At 43.9% G+C, this 21,087-nt stretch overlaps 1 long non-coding RNA gene and 1 other non-coding gene across 2 annotated transcripts; both read left to right on the plus strand.

The window, feature by feature from the left end:
• Positions 1 to 17,230: 17,230 nt before the first annotated feature.
• Positions 17,231 to 19,438, plus strand: LOC103647713 (uncharacterized). The gene is made up of 2 exons (XR_562996.3): positions 17,231 to 18,016; positions 19,168 to 19,438. It is a non-coding gene; the product is annotated as an uncharacterized lncRNA (long non-coding RNA).
• LOC111591062 (small nucleolar RNA R44/J54/Z268 family) lies at positions 18,197 to 18,298 on the plus strand. The gene has a single exon (XR_004856825.1). It is a non-coding gene; the product is annotated as a small nucleolar RNA R44/J54/Z268 family (small nucleolar RNA).
• Positions 19,439 to 21,087: the final 1,649 nt, after the last annotated feature.

The following is a 21,087-nucleotide window of genomic DNA, read 5'->3' on the forward strand; positions in this document are numbered from 1 at the left end:
CCCGAGTCCGAGCCCTGGGTCGGGCGGAGCGGACTTCGCCGTCTTCCGGGACTTAGCCCGAGTCCGAGCCCTGGGTCGGGCGGAGCGGAGTTCGTCGTCTTCCGGGACTTAGCCCGAGTCCGAGCCCTGGGTCGGGCGGAGCGAAGTTCGCCGTCTTCCGGGACTTAGCCCGAGTCCGAGCCCTGGGTCGGGCGGAGTTCGCCGTCTTCCGGGACTTAGCCCGAGTCCGAGCCCTGGGTCGGGCGGAGTTCGCCGTCTTCCGGGACTTAGCCCGAGTTCGAGCCCTGGGTCGGGCGGAGTTCGCCGTCTTCCGGGACTTAGCCCGAGTCCGAGCCCTGGGTCAGGCGAAGCGGAGCTTCCTATGGTGCCTTTGGCCGGGCCTGACTGCATGTCAGTCTCACTCTGTCAAGTGGCACCGCAGTCGGAGTGGCGCAGGCGGCGCTGTCCTTCTGTCAGGCCGGTCGGTGGAGCGGCGAAGTGACGGCGGTCACTTCGACTCTGCCGGCTGGGGGGCGCGTGTCAGGATAAAGGTGTCAGGCCACCTTTGCATTAAATGCTCCTGCGATTTGGTCGGTCGGTGCGGCGATTTGGTCAGGGTTGCTTCTTGGCGAAGGCAGGGCCTCGGGCGAGCCGGAAATATGTTCGCCGCTGGAGGGGGGCCTCGGGCGAGACGGAAATCCTCCGGGGTCGGCTGCCCTTGTCCGAGGCTAGGCTCGGGCGAGGCGTGATCGAGTCCCTCGAATGGACTGATCCCTGACTTAATCGCACCCATCAGGCCTTTGCAGCTTTGTGCTGATGGGGGTTACCAGCTGAGAATTAGGAGCCTTGAGGGTACCCCTAATTATGGTCCCCGACATTCCTAAACTCAGGACTGTTGGAGGCAATAAAACCATCACCGAAGCAGCCACGTGCCTCGATCTGAGGATCAACCACAAGAGCAGGGGTCTCTCCTGCAACATGTACAAGATGATCAATCCCACGTAAAATGGAATGAGCAAAGTGCTCATGGTCCAAAATGAAGATGTAATGCCAATAAAACTTCTGCAATTGGTTTGTGCCAAAGGGATACACGCAGCAGAGCCTGTCTGCAGGCCATCTCCTGGTTGACTTAATGGGATAAAATTGGGGCCAGATTGAGCATCAGGAACAGTTGGCACGTCATCGATAGTATGATCAAAGTCTTTAGGGGGACAGTCTACTACAACCGGACGCACCTCCCCTGCACGGGGGATAAAAAACGTGCACATTTGACTCACATTCATAATATTCAATCAAATTAGCATTTATCACAATAACTCATATCCATCACATTAAAAAACAACTAATTATAGCAAAACAATCTAACATATTTAACACAAAATGCTAACACAATAACAAAAATAATCAAAAATTTACCTAGACGGTCGGGTCGGGGTTGGACGACTACGACGCGGGCGGGGAGCGGGCGCCGGGGCGGGGCGGCGTGTCGTCAGCCGGTGGCGGGGCGCGGGTGAAAGGGAATTAGGCTTTCACTTATTTCCTAATTGATTTTGGTGGTTGAATTGCACAACACAAATAATTGGACTAACTAGTTTGCTCTAGATTATATGTTCTACAGGTGCCAAAGGTTCATCTACAACTATACTAAAATCGACTGTCCGGAATACCGTAGATTATTCCGGACAGGAGAAGCTTTTTGGAAAAACAGGCCAATCGCGGACCGTCCGGGCCCTTGCGGCGGACCGTCCGCGACACGAGGATGACACTCGGACAGAACCAATGCAAAAATCTAAGTCTGCACTATGGACCGTCCGGAGGAAAAGAGCGGACCGTCTGAGACCTCGCGCGGACCGTCCGGCCTCTAGCGCGGACCGTCCGGTAGGCAAGAAACCGAAAAACCCGAAGGTGACGGGTTCAGAGAAATGAATTATAGCGGCCTCGCGGACCGTCCGGGCCAGGCGGGCGGACCGTCCGCGACTGGCTTTATCTGACATCTGACGACGCATTAAATGCTATATAGCCGTTGATATAGCCGTTACTGCTGACCGTTGCGTTTTCAGCCGTTGATCTATAGGCGCGGACCGTCCGGGCCAGGCGGGCGGACCGTCCGCGGTCGGCAGAATGGAGTAACGGCTAGGAAGTGGTTGGTGGCTATAAATACAACCCCAACCACCTCCATTCACTACACCCAAGCATTCCAACCTTCAACATTCAATACAAGAGCTAGCAATCCATTCCAAGACACATTCAAAGCCTCCATCTCTCCAAGTTTCACAATTGAGAAAAGAGATCATTAGTGATTAGTGACTTGAGAGAAAAAGTGATCCGTGTGTTATTTGTCGCTCTTGTCGCTTGGTTTTTGCAATCGTGCTTTCTTTCAATCTTTCTTGCGATCAAAACTCACTTGTAATTGAGGCAAGAGACACCAATCTTGTGGTGGTCCTTGTAGGAACTTTGTGTTCCAAGTGATTGAGAAAAGGAAGCTCACTCGGTCCGAGGGACCGTTTGAGAGAGGGTAAGGGTTGAAAGAGACCCGGCCATTGTGGCCTCCTCAACGGGGAGTAGGTTTGAGAGAACCGAACCTCGGTAAAACAAATCCGCGTGTCTCACTTGATTATTCGCTTGCGATTTGTTTTGCACCCTCTCTCGTGGAGTCTATTATATTTCTAACGCTAACCCGGCTTGTAGTTGTGATCATTTTTGAGAATTTCAGTTTCGCCCTATTCACCCCCCTCTAGGCGACTTTCAATTGGTATCAGAGGCCGGTGCTTCATTAGAGCCTAACCGCTCGAAGTGATGTCGGGAGATCACGCCAAGAAGGAGATGGAGACCGGCGAAAAGCCCACTACAAGCCACGGGAGCACTTCATCGGAAGAGTCCCGCACCAAGAGGAAGGAGAAGAAGAAGAGCTCCTCCAACAAAGGGAAGGAGAAGAAATCTTCTTCTCACCACAAAGAGAAGAAGGAGATATCTTCCTCTCACAAGCCACATCGGAGTGGGGACAAGCACAAGAGGATGAGGAAAGTGGTCTACTACGAGACCGACACTTCATCAACATCGACCTCCGGCTCCGATGCGCCCTCCGTAACTTCTAAACGCCAAGAGCGTAAGAAGTTTAGTAAGATCCCCTTACACTATCCTCGTACATCTAGACATACTCCATTACTTTCCGTTCCATTAGGCAAACCGCCAACCTTTGACGGTGAAGATTATGCTAGGTGGAGTGATTTAATGAAATTTCATCTAACCTCACTCCACAAAAGTATATGGAATGTTGTTGAGTTTGGAGCACAGGTACCATCCGTAGGGGATGAGGATTATGATGAGGACGAGGTGGCCCAAATCGAGCACTTCAACTCCCAAGCCACAACCATACTCTTGGCCTCTCTAAATAGAGAGGAATACAACAAGGTGCAAGGGTTGAAGAATGCAAAGGAAATTTGGGACCTCCTCAAGACCGCACACGAGGGTGATGAACTAACAAAGATCACCAAGCGGGAAACGATCGAGGGGGAGCTCGGTCGCTTTCGACTTCGCCAAGGGGAAGAGCCACAAGACATGTACAACCGGCTCAAGACTTTGGTGAACCAAGTGCGCAACCTCGGGAGCAAGAAGTGGGATGACCACGAGGTGGTTAAGGTTATTCTTAGATCACTCATTTTCCTTAACCCCACTCAAGTTCAATTAATTCGTGGTGATCCTAGATATACTCAAATGACCCCCGAGGAAGTTATCGGGAATTTTGTGAGCTTTGAATGTATGATCAAGGGCTCCAAGAAGATCAACGAGCTTGATGAACCCTCCACATCCGAAGCACAACCGGTGGCATTTAAGGCGACGGAGGATAAGAAGGAGGAGTCTACACCGAGTAGACAACCAATTGATGCCTCCAAGCTCGACAATGAGGAAATGGCTTTAATCATCAAAAGCTTTCGCCAAATCCTCAAGCAACGGAAAGGGAAGGATTACAAATCCCGTTCCAAGAAGGTTTGCTACAAGTGTGGTAAGCCCGGTCACTTTATCGCTAAATGTCCATTATCAAGTGACAGTGACAGGGATAACGACAAGAAGGGAAAGAGGAAAGAAAAGAAGAGGTACCACAAGAAGAGGGGCGGCGATGCCCATGTGTGCCGCGAGTGGGACTCCGACGAGAGCTCCACCGACTCCTCCTCCGACGAGGACGCCGCCAACATCGCCGTCACCAAGGGACTCCTCTTCCCAAACGTCGGCCACAAGTGCCTCATGGCAAAGGACGGCAAAAGGAAGAAGGTAAAATCAAGATCCTCCACTAAATATGAAACCTCTAGTGATGAGGATGATGCTAGCAATGAGGACGATAACTTGCGCGTTCTTTTTGCCAACCTTAACATGGAACAAAAGGAAAAACTAAATGAGCTAATTAGTGCCATCCATGAAAAGGATGACCTCTTGGACTCCCAAGAGGACTTCATAATCAAGGAAAATAAAAAGCATGTTAAGGTTAAAAATGCTTATGCTCTAGAGGTAGAAAAATGTGAGAAATTATCTAGTGAGCTAAGTACTTGCCATGATACTGTTACCAACCTTAGAAATGAAAATGCTAGTTTAAATGCTAAGGTTGACTCACATGTTTGTAATGTTTCAATTCCCAATCTTAGAAATGATAATGATGATTTGCTTGCTAAGATTGAAGAATTAAACATTTCTCTTGCTAGCCTTAGAGTAGAAAATGAAAATTTAATTGCTAAGGCTAAAGAACTAGATGTTTGCAATGTTACAATTTCCGATCTTAGAGATAATAATGATATCTTGCGTGCTAAGATCGTTGAACTTAATTCATGCAAACCCTCTACATCTAGTGTTGAGCATGTTTCCATTTGTACTAGATGTAGAGATGTTGATATTAATGCTATTCATGATCACATGACTTTGATTAAACAACAAAATGATCATATAGCAATATTAGATGCAAAAATTGCCGAGCATAACTTAGAAAATGAAAAGTTTAAATTTGCTAGAAGTATGCTCTATAATGGGAGACACCCTGGCATTAAGGATGGCATTGGCTACCAAAGGGGAGACAATGTCAAACTTAATGCCCCTCCTAAAAACTTGTCTAACTTTGTTAAGGGCAAGGCTCCCATGCCTCAGGATAACGAGGGTTACATTTTGTACCCTGCCGGTTATCCCGAGAGCAAAATTAAGAAAGTTCATTCTAGGAAGTCTCACTCTGGCCCTAACCATGCTTTTATGTATAAGGGTGAGACATCTAGCTCTAGGCAACCAACCCGTGCTAAGTTGCCCAGTAAGAAAACTCCTAATGCATCAAATGATCATGCCATTTCATTTAAGACTTTTGATGCATCTTATGTGCTTACTAACAAATTCGACAAGGTAGTTGCCAAGTTTGTTGGGGGCAAACACAAGGGCTCCAAGACTTGTGTTTGGGTACCCAAAGTTCTTGTTTCTAATGCCAAAGGACCCAAAACCGTTTGGGTACCTAAAGTCAAGAACTAAAATTGTTTTGTAGGTTTATGCATCCGGGGGCTCAAGTTGGATACTCGACAGCGGGTGCACAAACCACATGACAGGGGAGAAGAAGATGTTCTCCTCATATGAGAAAAACCAAGATCCCCAACGGGCCATCACTTTCGGGGATGGAAATCAAGGTTTGGTCAAAGGATTGGGTAAAATTGCTATATCACCTGACCATAATATTTCCAATGTTTTTCTTGTAGATTCTTTAGATTACAATTTGCTTTATGTATCTCAATTATGTCAAATGGGCTACAACTGTCTTTTCACTAATGTAGGTGTCACTGTCTTTAGAAGAAGTGATGATTCAATAGCATTTAAGGGTGTGTTAGAGGGTCAGCTATACCTAGTAGATTTTGAAAGAGCTGAACTCGACACATGCTTAATTGCTAAGACTAACATGGGTTGGCTCTGGCACCGCCGACTAGCCCATGTTGGGATGAAGAATCTTCACAAGCTTCTAAAGGGAGAACACATTTTAGGATTAACAAATGTTCATTTTGAGAAAGACAGGATTTGTAGCGCATGCAAGGCAGGAAAGCAAGTTGGAGCCCATCATCCGCATAAGAACATAATGAAGACCGACAGGCCACTGGAGCTCCTACACATGGATCTATTCGGCCCGATCGCTTACATAAGCATCGGCGGGAGTAAGTACTGTCTAGTTATTGTGGATGATTATTCTCGCTTCACTTGGGTGTTCTTTTTGCAGGAAAAATCTCAGACCCAAGAAACCTTAAAAGGATTCTTGAGACGGGCTCAAAATGAGTTCGCCCTAAGGATCAAGAAAATAAGAAGCGACAACGGAACGGAGTTCAAGAACTCATAAATTGAAGGCTTCCTTGAGGAGGAGGGCATCAAGCATGAGTTCTCTTCTCCCTACACACCACAACAAAATGGTGTAGTGGAGAGGAAGAATCGAACTCTATTGGACATGGCAAGGACCATGCTTGATGAGTACAAGACTTCGGACCGGTTTTGGGCCGAGGCGGTCAACACCGCCTGCTACGCCATCAACCGGTTATATCTTCACCGAATCCTCAAGAAGACATCGTATGAACTCCTAACCGGTAAAAAGCCCAACATTTCATATTTTAGAGTCTTTGGTAGCAAATGCTTCATTCTTGTTAAAAGAAGTAGAAAATCTAAATTTGCTCCTAAGACTGTAGAAGGCTTTTTACTAGGATATGATTCAAACACAAGGGCATATAGAGTCTTTAACAAGTCCACTGGACAAGTTGAAGTTTCTTGTGACGTTGTGTTTGATGAGACTAACGGCTCTCAAGTAGAGCAAGTTGATCTTGATGAGATAGGTATTGAAGAGGCTCCATGTATCGCGCTAAGGAACATGTCCATTGGGGATGTGTGTCCCAAGGAATCCGAAGAGTCTCCAAATGCACAAGATCAACCATCCTCCTCCACGCAAGCATCTCCGCCAACTCAAAATGAGGATGAAGCTCAAATTGATGAAGTAGAAGATCAATCAAATGAGCCACCTCAAGATGACGGCATAGATCAAGGGGGAGATGCAAATGATCAAGACAAGGAGGATGAAGAACAAAGGCCGCCACACCCAAGAGTCCACCAAGCAATTCAACGAGATCACCCCGTCGACACCATCCTCGGCGACATTCATAAGGGGGTAACCACTAGATCTCGTGTTGCACATTTTTGTGAACATTACTCGTTTGTTTCCTCTATTGAACCACACAGGGTAGAGGAAGCACTGCAAGATTCGGATTGGGTGGTGGCGATGCAAGAGGAGCTCAACAACTTCACTAGGAATGAGGTATGGCATTTAGTTCCACGTCCTAATCAAAATGTTGTAGGAACCAAATGGGTTTTCCGCAACAAGCAAGATGAGAATGGTGTGGTGACAAGGAACAAAGCTCGACTTGTGGCCAAAGGATACTCTCAAGTCGAAGGTTTGGATTTCGGTGAAACCTATGCACCCGTAGCTAGGCTTGAATCAATTCGTATATTATTGGCCTATGCTACTTACCATGGCTTTAAGCTTTATCAAATGGACGTGAAAAGTGCCTTCCTCAATGGACCAATCAAGGAAGAGGTCTATGTTGAGCAACCTCCCGGCTTTGAAGACAGTGAGTACCCTAACCATGTCTATAAGCTCTCTAAGGCGCTTTATGGGCTCAAGCAAGCCCCAAGAGCATGGTATGAATGCCTTAGAGATTTCCTTATTGCTAATGGCTTCAAAGTCGGAAAGGCCGATCCTACACTCTTTACTAAAACACTTGAAAATGATTTGTTTGTATGCCAAATCTATGTTGATGATATTATATTTGGGTCTACTAACGAATCTACATGTGAAGAGTTTAGTAGGATCATGACACAGAAGTTCGAGATGTCTATGATGGGGGAATTGAAGTACTTCTTGGGATTTCAAGTGAAGCAACTCCAAGAGGGCACCTTCATTAGCCAAACGAAGTATACTCAAGACATTCTAAACAAGTTTGGGATGAAGGATGCCAAGCCCATCAAGACACCCATGGGAACTAATGGGCATCTCGACCTCGACACGGGAGGTAAGTCTGTGGATCAAAAGGTATACCGGTCGATGATAGGTTCCTTACTCTATTTATGTGCATCTCGACCGGATATTATGCTTTCCGTATGCATGTGTGCAAGATTCCAAGCCGACCCTAAGGAAGCTCACCTTACGGCCGTAAAACGAATCTTGAGATATTTGGCTTATACTCCTAAGTTTGGGCTTTGGTATCCTAGGGGATCCACCTTTGATTTGATTGGTTATTCGGATGCCGATTGGGCGGGGTGCAAAATCAATAGGAAGAGCACATCGGGGACTTGCCAGTTCTTGGGAAGATCCTTGGTGTCTTGGGCTTCAAAGAAGCAAAATTCGGTCGCTCTTTCCACCGCCGAAGCCGAGTACATTGCCGCAGGTCATTGTTGCGCGCAATTGCTTTGGATGAGGCAAACCCTGCGGGACTACGGTTACAAATTAACCAAAGTCCCTTTGCTATGTGATAATGAGAGTGCAATCAAGATGGCGGATAATCCCGTCGAGCATAGCCGCACTAAACACATAGCCATTCGGTATCACTTTTTAAGGGATCACCAACAAAAGGGAGATATCGAGATTTCTTACATTAACACTAAAGATCAATTAGCCGATATCTTTACCAAGCCACTTGATGAACAAACTTTTACCAAACTTAGGCATGAGCTCAATATTCTTGATTCTAGGAATTTCTTTTGCTAATTTGCACACATAGCTTATAAATATACCTTTGATCATGTCTCTTTTATGCTATGACTAATGTGTTTTCAAGTATATTTCAAATCAAGTCATAGGTATATTGAAAGGGAATTGGAGTCTTCGGCAAAGACAAAGGCTTCCACTCCACTCTGCTACTCATCCTTCGCCATCGCTCCATGTCACTCTCCATCTTTGGGGGAGAGAACAAAAGGACTTCGTCTTTGGTATAATCTTAACTCATTTATTTTTGACCAAAGGGGAAGATAGTACTTCAAGGGCTCTAATGATTCCGTTTTTGGCGATTCATGCCAAAGGGGGAGAAAGTATGAGGTATGAGCCCAAAGCAAAAGGACCGCACCACCACCACCAATTTCAAAAACTTAGTTTTTCCAAGAGTGGGAGAAAGTAGTATTTCAAAAATGATATATCAAAACCCTCTTGAACTCTAAGAGGAGGATCTCATTTAGGGGGAGTTTTGTTTAGTCAAGGAAAAGCATTTGAAACAGGGGGAGAGAATTTCAAATCTTGAAAAATGCTTCTCAAAATCTTATTCATTTACCTTTGATTATTTGCAAAAGGACTTTGAAAAAGATCTACAAAAGAATTTGCAAAAGCAAAACATGTGGTGCAAGCGTGGTCCAAAATGTTAAAAATAAAGAAACAATCCATGCATACTTTATAAGTATTTATATTGGCTCAATTCCAAGCAACCTTTGCACTGACATTATGCAAACTAGTTCAATTATGCACTTCTGTACTTGCTTTGGTTTGTGTTGGCATCAATCACCAAAAAGGGGGAGATTGAAAGGGAATTAGGCTTTCACTTATTTCCTAATTGATTTTGGTGGTTGAATTGCACAACACAAATAATTGGACTAACTAGTTTGCTCTAGATTATATGTTCTACAGGTGCCAAAGGTTCATCTACAACTATACTAAAATCGACTGTCCGGAATACCGTAGATTATTCCGGACAGGAGAAGCTTTTTGGAAAAACAGGCCAATCGCGGACCGTCCGGGCCCTTGCGGCGGACCGTCCGCGACACGAGGATGACACTCGCGCGGACCGTCTGAGACCTCGCGCGGACCGTCCGGCCTCTAGCGCGGACCGTCCGGTAGGCAAGAAACCGAAAAACCCGAAGGTGACGGGTTCAGAGAAATGAATTATAGCGGCCTCGCGGACCGTCCGGGCCAGGCGGGCGGACCGTCCGCGACTGGCTTTATCTGACATCTGACGACGCATTAAATGCTATATAGCCGTTGATATAGCCGTTACTGCTGACCGTTGCGTTTTCAGCCGTTGATCTACAGGCGCGGACCGTCCGGGCCAGGCGGGCGGACCGTCCGCGGTCGGCAGAATGGAGTAACGGCTAGGAAGTGGTTGGTGGCTATAAATACAACCCCAACCACCTCCATTCACTACACCCAAGCATTCCAACCTTCAACATTCAATACAAGAGCTAGCAATCCATTCCAAGACACATTCAAAGCCTCCATCTCTCCAAGTTTCACAATTGAGAAAAGAGATCATTAGTGATTAGTGACTTGAGAGAAAAAGTGATCCGTGTGTTATTTGTCGCTCTTGTCGCTTGGTTTTTGCAATCGTGCTTTCTTTCAATCTTTCTTGCGATCAAAACTCACTTGTAATTGAGGCAAGAGACACCAATCTTGTGGTGGTCCTTGTAGGAACTTTGTGTTCCAAGTGATTGAGAAAAGGAAGCTCACTCGGTCCGAGGGACCGTTTGAGAGAGGGTAAGGGTTGAAAGAGACCCGGCCTTTGTGGCCTCCTCAACGGGGAGTAGGTTTGAGAGAACCGAACCTCGGTAAAACAAATCCGCGTGTCTCACTTGATTATTCGCTTGCGATTTGTTTTGCACCCTCTCTCGTGGAGTCTATTATATTTCTAACGCTAACCCGGCTTGTAGTTGTGATCATTTTTGAGAATTTCAGTTTCGCCCTATTCACCCCCCTCTAGGCGACTTTCAGCGGGCGCCGGGAGGGGGCGGAGCGGGGTGGGCCGGCGAGGAGCCGGGCGCGGTCGGGGCGGGGCGGTGGGGCACCGGTCGGGGGAGGGGCGCGGCTGGGCGGCGCGGGTGAATGGGGGAGGGCGGCGCGGGCGAACGGGTGCCGGGGGAGCAGGCGGCGGCGCGCGGGCTCCGGTGGGCGCAGGGCGTCGGTGGGCGCGAGGGCGCAGGGCGACGCGGGCGTGACGGACGCGAGGGGCAGGGCGGCGAGACACGGCGGCGCGGGTTCAAAAAAATGGGGATAGACTCTGGCCGACGCAGAATATAGGGGGTCGGCGCCAAGATCTATGGCGACGACCCCCTAACATGTGTTCTACCGATGCCAGGGGGGTCGGCGCCAAGATCTATGGCGCCGACCCCCTAACACGTCACAGCCAACTCGGCCTCCACGTCAGGCAAACAGACGCCAATAATATTGGCGCCGGCACACACTAGCTCGGCGCCAATGATGACGGCGCCGAGCTAAGGGCCCATTTTTTGAAAAGAAACTGCCAGGGGCATAATTGTGCAAAAAAAAAAACCCGAAAAAGGGCCAATTTGCAAAAAAGTTGGACCGGGTGACATTTTTGTTGAGAAACCCTAATGAAGGGTTATGTGGGCAAATACCGAATATAGCCCTGAGGGCTATCGTGTCTCTATATATAGAACTTGTACCCCTCATGTGGAATAGAGAAGAGAAAGAGGCCAGAGGTCCAACCCTATACATTGTGTCTCGTGTGTTACTCTGTCGTGCTTCTGGAAAGGGAGACGGGTTCTCTACAGCTTCTCGCGCCTCTACTGCTGACGGGGGGGAAGGGAGCGGATCTGGTGATCCGTGGTAACGTAGTTCTCAACACGTTATCAGCACGCTCTACCTCGACGTTGCTGCGGATCCGATCGGCATCAACTCTCCATCAAGCCAGGACCATCAAGCCGGCAGGTCCCTCGGCCTAGCCGAACTGTCCTACGCGACAGGCTTCGATTCTCCCTCTACGCAATCAAACGGTATGTTTTACTGTTCTTGATCTGCTGCTGTGCACGGGCTGCGATTTGTGTGCGACGAACTTGCCATCGCTGTCGTTGTGCACTGCGCCTAAACCCCAGCAAGAAAACTAGTGACGGTGTTGATCGTCACTGCGCACAGAGGCACGCCGCGCATTGGCAGCCTACTCCCGCGCATGGATAAAGGATACTCCCACGCACGCATGGATATAGGAGGAGCGGGTCCATCGCTGCACGGAAACCAAACTTGCATGCTAAGGAAAAGAAAAAAAGTAGACGAACAACACGATCGGTTGCATGCATTGTTGGTCTCCTGCATGGCCGCATGCCAAAAAAAAAGCCTCTGGACCGCACTTTCAGAATTCTGTGGCAATTTCCCAATACATTAAATAAATAGAGTAACGCAAGTTTTATATAGTCTTCTCTATCTTAATTAATTATTTCCTGCAGTAAATAATTAGTAGAGAAATACATGTTTAAATATGGGAAAATGGCATCATGCACCTGATCTGATTATGCTTATGCATTAATTCTTGTATTATTTTTCTGCTTTATTTCCCGTAGTAGATAAATAGTAGAAAATTATTAAAGGTGCATGTGAAGACTATATGGTGTATACCTGAATCGCTCTAAATATTTATGATGTGTTGAGTTTTGGACTCATGTCAAGCGATTAAATTGTATAGTGGGTACACAGACACGTCGATCAGGCTGCGCTGGTAATCGGCTGAGTTATGACATTAGCTGAATATTGACTGCGCCCTGGCAACACGACGCAATATTTGTGCCATTCGAACTTGGCTGCGTCATGTGATTGTTATGTCGCGCTCTTCTATTAATCGGATCGCTCCTGTTGAGTCAGACTGCCATCGCTGAGTCGCGTATTTTTCGCATGCCCTGTAGGCACTGTCTGTCAGCCGTGATCATCGAAGCCACAATTGCGCCTGTTGCGCACGTTGCGTGGATTTATCGTGTACCCCAATTACCGAGCCACAGTTGCGTATATTGTGCTTGTTACGAAGACTTGTTGTGTTGTCGTAGCCCTGATGGCCGCACACGCATTGACGTCAGATACGCTAGAGCTTGTACTCGCGTGGCTTATGGTGGGTTATTCGAGCCCCTTAAGTCACATTATTTTGCAACCTTCGTAAACAATTTTGTTTGGCTCTATATTTTATTTGATTGTGTTATGGCATCGTATATTTATATATATCGCCAAGTGGCCATAACAACTATATTAAATCTGGGAAATTAAATCGAAATACAATAAAACATAGATAAGTTAAATCTCTGCTCTCTCCTCGTGCATAAAGTTTTACCCGAAGTAACCTGAAGAAATTCAATATTAATGCATGAAAGCCTTTTTGGCACAGAAAACATCACAAATTGGGATTTTATTAATAAGCAATAAGACCTTATCAGATGAATAAATGCTAGAATCTCAGTCATACATTGCTCAACCAGATGTTGGCACATTGCTATTTGTCGCTGAACGGCATGAAGCGAACTTTGAGATAAATGGCTAGTACCTTAGCAACATGAAGTTGCGAGTACATCGAAAGGTAATTATGAGATTTTTTCACAATGTTTGTGTGAAAAACCATTGTGTGTTCCCGTCGAACCACTTTACTCGTCCTGTTTAGGACCTCTATGCTTGTGTTGCATACATCTATCAGAATTGTGAATACTTATAGTCACTGAATTGACTTGGTATAGTTCTTTGATTGGTATGGTATAGCTTTAAGCTAAATGGTAAAGGTCAGTCCTAAATGGACATATACTGGAGTTTATGTAGCAAAACTACATTGAATTCCACCCTTTGAAATGCTTACCGTAATATATCTCTGATCTACCAGGAGTAAGAAGAGTAGAAAATAGCCATGAAATCCCATATTATCACAGAGCTTGACGTGAAATTGGGCATTTATATGTCATTGGTCCTTGGCGCCGGAAGATCCATAATTCTTGACCTATAAGCTATTGGTGATGGTAATTTGTGATAGAAATATGCAGATCTTATAGAGACCTGTTGTATTCTCTCTACTCCTAATGATTTCTTCGTATGAGAGCAGTACTATCTGTTATTGAAGATGAATCCTAGGCAGATACCATTATTGTTTCGTTCTTGCCAAGCAGTTATCATCATTTGCTTCATCAAAAGCTAGTTATATGGTGATTTTTTCCAGATAAAATGAATTTTTGGCCTTGTCTGTTCTATTCCGAAGCTTCTCTTTTTGCTGAACAATGAAGAGATCGAAATAATGCTATATAGAACAATTTGGTATATAATATGAGGAGAAATGTGTGCCCTGCTGGCAACACCACAAATAATTAACTATTGTTATAAGTTCTCTCTCAAAATTATAATACCTAAAAATGTTGCATAAATCGATACCCAATTTCAGAGCGGTATGAGTAATTGGGTAAATCATGGGCAATGATAAAAACGAGTTGGACTATACATCTCTGCATATAAAAATCTTTGCTTGACAGCATTGGCCTGATGTCGTGCACTTTACTATCAATATAAACACACATTTTCCTATGTGCCTCAAAGCACAATGCAACCAGTGAATGTCTTTGTGAGCGTTAGACCCTGATGGTCATTTTACTTGTTGATCTGAAGTCAACTAATGGCTCCAAATGACGAATGGTATTCATGAGCCCCTGAAGAAGCCTTATGGATAAAATAGTGTTGTGCATGTTAGTCTAAATCTTAATGATTGACTGTGCATTTGGTAATAATAACAATAAGTTTGCAGAATTGTAACCATGAAGCAACTTGCTATTGCGTGTCTCACTGGATGTTGAGACTAACCCTTCATGTTGAAGGACAAATATGTAGTATTCATGCCACTACATTAATCTAAGTCCAAAGCTCACTGCATAAAACCCCTATCTGTAATGTGCGTAAGATTTCCCAAATAAATCACCACAATAGCATACATTGGCCACAACTGGATGATTGTGGTTGGGGATTTTATCTGTATGCTTTTAGAACATCTCAGCATTAGGGGGAGGAATGCCCATATAGTGTATGCCTCAATATTCTATTAAACGCACAAAAGCCAAACTGAACCCGTCGTTCAGAGTGTACTCCTGTGTATATGGAGTTTGCCAGAAATCGTTGAGGAGTAACCATATTGGTTTGAATGCTTCTACCTGATGTAGATGTGGATATACCCGGAATTAATATCATATCCACATTTGACTTATTGGCATTTGATCTATTCTCGGGGACGCCTGCGAATATGATCCATTAGCCTTAGTCAAAGCATATGTTTTGATTGCAGATTCACGTGGTCTGTGATAACTCTCATCCGACTAATTCACCCTGATGGTGATTTGCCTCACGAAGAGGTTCATCTTGATGATGAAATTCCTAGCAATGCGCGCAATATCATTGTGCTGGGAATACGGAACAATGAATATTTCGTTTTGGGAAATAACGGAGATCATTATTAAATGTGGGAGACAAATATGTCGACACCTATATTGCCTCTCTAGATTGCAAATGGATCCAAAACAAAGTCCTAGGCATGAGTGCTTTAAGCTCTCTTATCGGGTCATTGATAAATGCAATCGAGGCTGAACCAAGAATCGCAAAATGAAAGTCGCGAGCTTGAAGTTCGGACATTTATGGGCACTATTGAAATAATGTGTGGTGAATGCGATGGTTCAAGTGGTATAGTGAGAGACCCATCCCACATATGTGTTGAATAAACACAGTTCCACTATGTAATATATCTGGCAAATGGCATGAATTATAATATGCAGTTAATAGGATTCTGAAGATCCGTCATGAGATCCTAGGAGGATCCATATCTTTGAATTATAAATATGCAACATATAAATCTCATACCGAATAATACATTCCTGACGAATTAACACTCTTCTATGTAGAGAGAATATCTCCTAGATGAGATTATAGTTCCTTGATGGAACTTTTCCAGAAGAAATAAAGTCTGTGTTGAACACCAAAGTTTGATAATCCCTATAAAGGGATAAAGACCCATATAGACCCAAAAAGGAATAAGATGAGGTACCAAAGGACTTGAAGTTCACCGAATAAGCACATGTGCATTCCACGAGTTTTACTCATGGTATTTTTCACTTGATGTGGAATTACGGTATCCTCTAAAGCTCCGATGGCAGAAACCTATAAGGTTTAGGTGTTACTGGCAAAAATATCCCCATCATGCCAGAATGACAGACTATAACGATGTATCTGATCGATGAAAAATCCCTGATGAATTACGATCTTTGATGGACTTTTGTTACACCATCATAGATGTTGCAATGGATGAACGCCTGGAGCGATGTGTCATATTTAGAATATGTACTATTGCAACTATATTATCCCCTAAGTCCTATATAAGGACATGTTACTTGCTTTGCACAACTATGTATAAATTTTGGTGTAAGATAGAAAATGATAGCACCCCAACCTCGTCCATTCTCGTTATTCCAGATGAACAATGAGGTATATATCTTGAAGAATATGCTTGAGTTATGAGGGATAACGACTTTGACATATGTCATCGTCAGGGGGAGCGAATGCTTATATTGATCACAATCGTGTGACAATAAATGTCATATTCTATGCCCTGAAGGCGTCAGCTTGATAATCAATATGTGAACCTTTATGGAAGTTTCTATCAAATATGTAGATCTAGTCGATCGAACACCACTAGTCGAAGTGGCTTATTTATGTTGATACGTGCACTTACCTCGTGTATCCTAGAAGTGAGTTGAGGTGAAGTTCCTGAAATAATCTTTGCAAGGATATGCAATCTGTTTGCTAAATCTATATGTGCATATACTTCCAGAAGAAAATATTTTGCCATATTGATATAGTTTTGCAAGGATCAGGGGGAGCACATTTCTAAACTTAGCCTTTGTAGAAGATTCAGTAGAATCTAGATCCCAGAGGATCGAAATCTGTCCCGATGACAGCTGTTGTACTCTTTTTCCCTTGGTGAGTTTTCTTGAAGTTTCTCACATGAGGTTTTTAACGAGGCAACAAAGTGCAAATGCAATTTGTATCACCATGCACTCTTTCTCCATATTTTTCCCACTAGGTTTTTTTGGAGGTTTAACGAGGCATGTGTTGGTCGCGGTATTCGCCCAAGGGGGAGTGTTGAGAAACCCTAATGAAGGGTTATATGGGCAAATACCGAATATAGCCCTGAGGGCTATCGCGTCTCTATATATAGAACATGTACCCCTCATGTGGAATAGAGAAGAGAAAGAGGCCAGAGGCCCAACCCTATACATTGTGTCTCGTGTGTTACTCTGTCGTGCTTCTAAGAAGGGAGACGGGTTCTCTACAGCTTCTCGCGCCTCTACTGCTGACGGGAGAGAAGAGAGCGGATCTGGTGATCCGTGGTAACGTAGTTCTCAACAATTTTCACTCGTTTTTCTGTTTGGCATGTGAATAGAATGATGTGGTTCATAAAAACCTTGCTCGCTTACCTTTTTCGGCTGTTTGGGCTGCGGCCCAATCTGCTGCACCAGCACAGCGCGGCCCATCAGCTTCACCTTTTTTATCCGGTCGCACCCCGCGAGTCAGTTCAGTAGTTTAGGGTTTGGAGACGGCCGTCATCCCTCGCGCAGCGCGGCTAATCGTTCGACACGGAGACGACCGCCGCCGGCAGCCGAGCTGATCAGTCTGTATCTATTCCCCACGGGAGCAAAAGCAAGGTTGGCGAATGTCAAGGAGCTTGACAGGTAGTCTGTAGCTCCCTCGGTTGCCGATTCGGTCGGAGGCGCAGGGAACCCCGATGATAACCATAACTTGTTTGTGCCCCCTAACTTACTTGCGTCTCGTTTTTTTCCTTTTCCCGACTTTTATGAGCTGGATCTTGGTTATTTTGTTTTCGTATGGGCTTTCGATGTTTTTGAGGGCCTGGATCTTGGATCTATGAGGTGGTAGAAATTGACTTATTTTTCATGGGGGCCATTCGAATTTGCCAGCCTGATGATTAGCATTGTTTGCACAAAGAACGGAGATCTTAATGCGCATCCCGTCGAAGCCTGCTTGGTCGCCTCAGCTCGTTGCCATCTCTACTACTCCCTCCGTTTCAAAATATATAAGTAGTTTTCTCTCGAGGGAAACTACAACCACACACACACACACACATGATGTATACATTTATGTTAGTGTATGTATATCCTCTGCTCCTCGTCCACCACTTGGCTGGCCGAGCAGGCTCCGGGAAATGCGTCTGTAGATGCAAAAGTTATGAAGGCTGTCCCAGATTGGAAGAATGCCCTGCCTAAGGTAATTTTTAACTTGTTTATCGAGCTTTGCATTGCAGCCTGGGCTGCTTCTGATTTGCTCAGCATCACGTTAATGATGTCGCTTTAATTTGACTGATATATGAGTTACAATGATGGATATTTGAGTTACATGACTGATATTTGAGTTACAAACATGCAGTATTTTACCCTATGGGCAAAATTGGCAGATGATGAGAATCAAAGACAATTGCGTCTGCTGTGCTCCTTATTCATCGGGGCACAATGTCATGATGACCATGTCTAGGGGAATCTCTGATGCTAATGTGAATTTTCTTATATACTCCATCTCTTCCAAATCGTTAGATGTTTTGGCTTTTATAGATATATTGCTTTTGCTATGTATCTAAATAATACTCCCTCCGTTCATAAATAGTTCATAAATATATGACACCTCATAAACATAAACATATGACACGGTGACCACCCCTCTTATTTAAAAAATATTTTAAATAATGAGTTATCATTTACTTACTCTTCTTATTCAAAAAAATAATGAGTTATCATTAACTTTTTTGTGATTTGTTTTATCACTTAAAGGTAGTTTGTATTTGGCTTAAAATTTTATATTTTTGAATACATATTTTGAATAAGATGAGTGGTGAAAATTTTCGAAAAGGTGTTATATATTTGTGAACGGAGGTAATATATATCTATGTATATCTAAGTGCATGTCAAATGGAGTAGGGTAGGTTACAAGCCGGATAGGCTGATGTGTGTAGAACCATGCGAGTGTTAGACCTCTTTTGAATCAGAATAATGCATTGTAGGATTTTTTTATGGTCCTAAAAGTTTTCTGCCATCTCATCTGTGACTATGAGAGAAGCCATTTTGGTTCGTTTAGTTTGTCTTGGCTGCCTGTATGCCACACCGTGGCATCTTTCTTCTCAGCTGTGTTGGATTATGTTTTCTATGTTCTCAAATGCTTCTTCTGATTCACAAATATACTATCTTAGGCTCTCTTTGTGTATATAAGATTGTGTATATAAGATTACTCCCTATCCCACTCTTATATCTACTTAATATTTCAAACTTCGCTCACTATTTCAAACTTCGCTCTGCGACAGTGCAATACTTCTCAAAACAGTACTTTTACATGGCCTGCTGACTTCTCTTGAGGTGGATCTCATGCAGATATGATTTAGGGAGAGATGGTGTCTGCCAATGGGAGCATACATTAGCTCTGATCCTGTGAAGCGTGTCAGTCAAGACCATATAGACAGCAGTAGTAAGAACCACCCGAAAACAGGCGAGTCACCAAGCCATATTGTATCAGCGACGATGAAAATCATGTTCTCATTCTGGATGTTAAATTTGAGACCAAAAGATGGTGTATTCGTTCAAGTGATTTTGTATCCTATTCATAGTTCCCTTAACTGAAAAAATATGTTCCTTTTGTATGCCCTATCCTTATATTAGCATGAAACCATTGGCCTGCAAGTCAAGCATAAAAAAGAAGATTGAACAATAAGCGCCGAAAAGCAGACTAGATGATAAGGCGATACAAAAATCCAATTGATAAAATAGTTCACTTTATGAGCAATTATGCTCTTATCACATTCTCTAATTAGCGTATAGTAGTTAGAGTACTACTTCTGGGGTCCTGAATTTGACTTTTCGTAAAATTATGATTTTGCCTCTGTATTCGTCAATTTAAACTTGTTCTTCAGTTTCAAAAAGGAGGCCTCAAATCACAAAGTTAAATTTTGGAGAATAAAATCACAATTGTTTTTCAATTCAGGGCACAATAGCCCCTACTTAAGTTCTTTTAGAAGTCTCTAAAATTTAAATCTATATCTATACTCTATACTATACTTAAAGCACCAGTTTTAACCGTCCTGCGTCATATTTTTACAAATAAACCCTCACAGCTATTTTAGATTAACTCGTGCACGGACCAGACGCACGTGGTTCACAACTCTGGCCCAGACATGTTATGTCGGCCTACTGACTGTGTCGGGCCAGCCCGTTAACCCGTCGGTCTATTAGATTAAATCAGCGTGAAATATTAAAAACGGTGTAGGAGGTGGAGTTCGAACACATGTCTTGTCCGCGGTCCACAACTCTGGCCCAGGCACCTCATGTCGGCCTGCGGTGCAAGAGGTGGAGTTCGAACCCATACCCTGATGGAAGAATGGCGTGAGACACTGGGTGAAGTTGTCTAACCAGTAGAACATCATACTCAGATGTTTTTAATATTGAATATAAATTGTATATATGTATATACATTTTTTTGTAAAATAAAAAAATATAATTGTGTCGGTTCGGGCCAGCACTACGGTCCGAGGCTACAACCCAAGCACGGCACGACGTTCTTGACCCTTGCAAGTATTAGGTTGTTTCTAAGACCACATTGTCGCAATAGACTCCATGGTGTTTGAGGTTGCTGAATTGGATGAAGCAACAATAATTTGTCACAATAACAGTAAAATGAAAGGTTATTTGTTGGTTTTAAACGTTAACAGTAAAATAAAAGGTTATTTGTTGGTTTTAAACGTTAGTAATTGCTCTGAAGTAACATAATTTATATGGAGCGCATACAATTTTTATTGATGTCTTACATTAGCAATCACTCTATATTTTGATCTATCTATTTTATAAGTTTGAGTTCATGTGACTTATTTTAGAAATTTGAGCTCACAATTTTTCTCTTATTTGGTCTCTGTATGGTGGAATTATGTCATTTTATAATCTCTATTCATTCAGTTAGACGTTGTGAACTCTCTTCTAATCGCTCACTTTATTGGCTGTGTTGTACCAATACATATTGTATGGAGTAAACAATAACATCAGTTAGTCAAATCAAAAAAATATTATACGGAAAGCGGAGACAATCAATAAAAAATTTTAAATTTTTTTGGTGGATAGTTTACATGGGTATTGCTGTAAGCCATCGCAACGCATGGGCAATCGACTAGTGATGTTAATGTAATGTAATATTGGGAAAAGCATTTTCTAGAGAAATTTGAACATAGAACATAGGGCTAGTGCACTATAATAGGAGTGTTTAAATGCAATAGAGATAATAGTTAGCGGCTAAAATTAGTTGAGACA

This window comes from Zea mays, chromosome 2 (genome assembly GCF_902167145.1).
Source record: "Zea mays cultivar B73 chromosome 2, Zm-B73-REFERENCE-NAM-5.0, whole genome shotgun sequence".
In the NCBI taxonomy this organism is placed as follows: Eukaryota; Viridiplantae; Streptophyta; class Magnoliopsida; order Poales; family Poaceae; genus Zea; species Zea mays.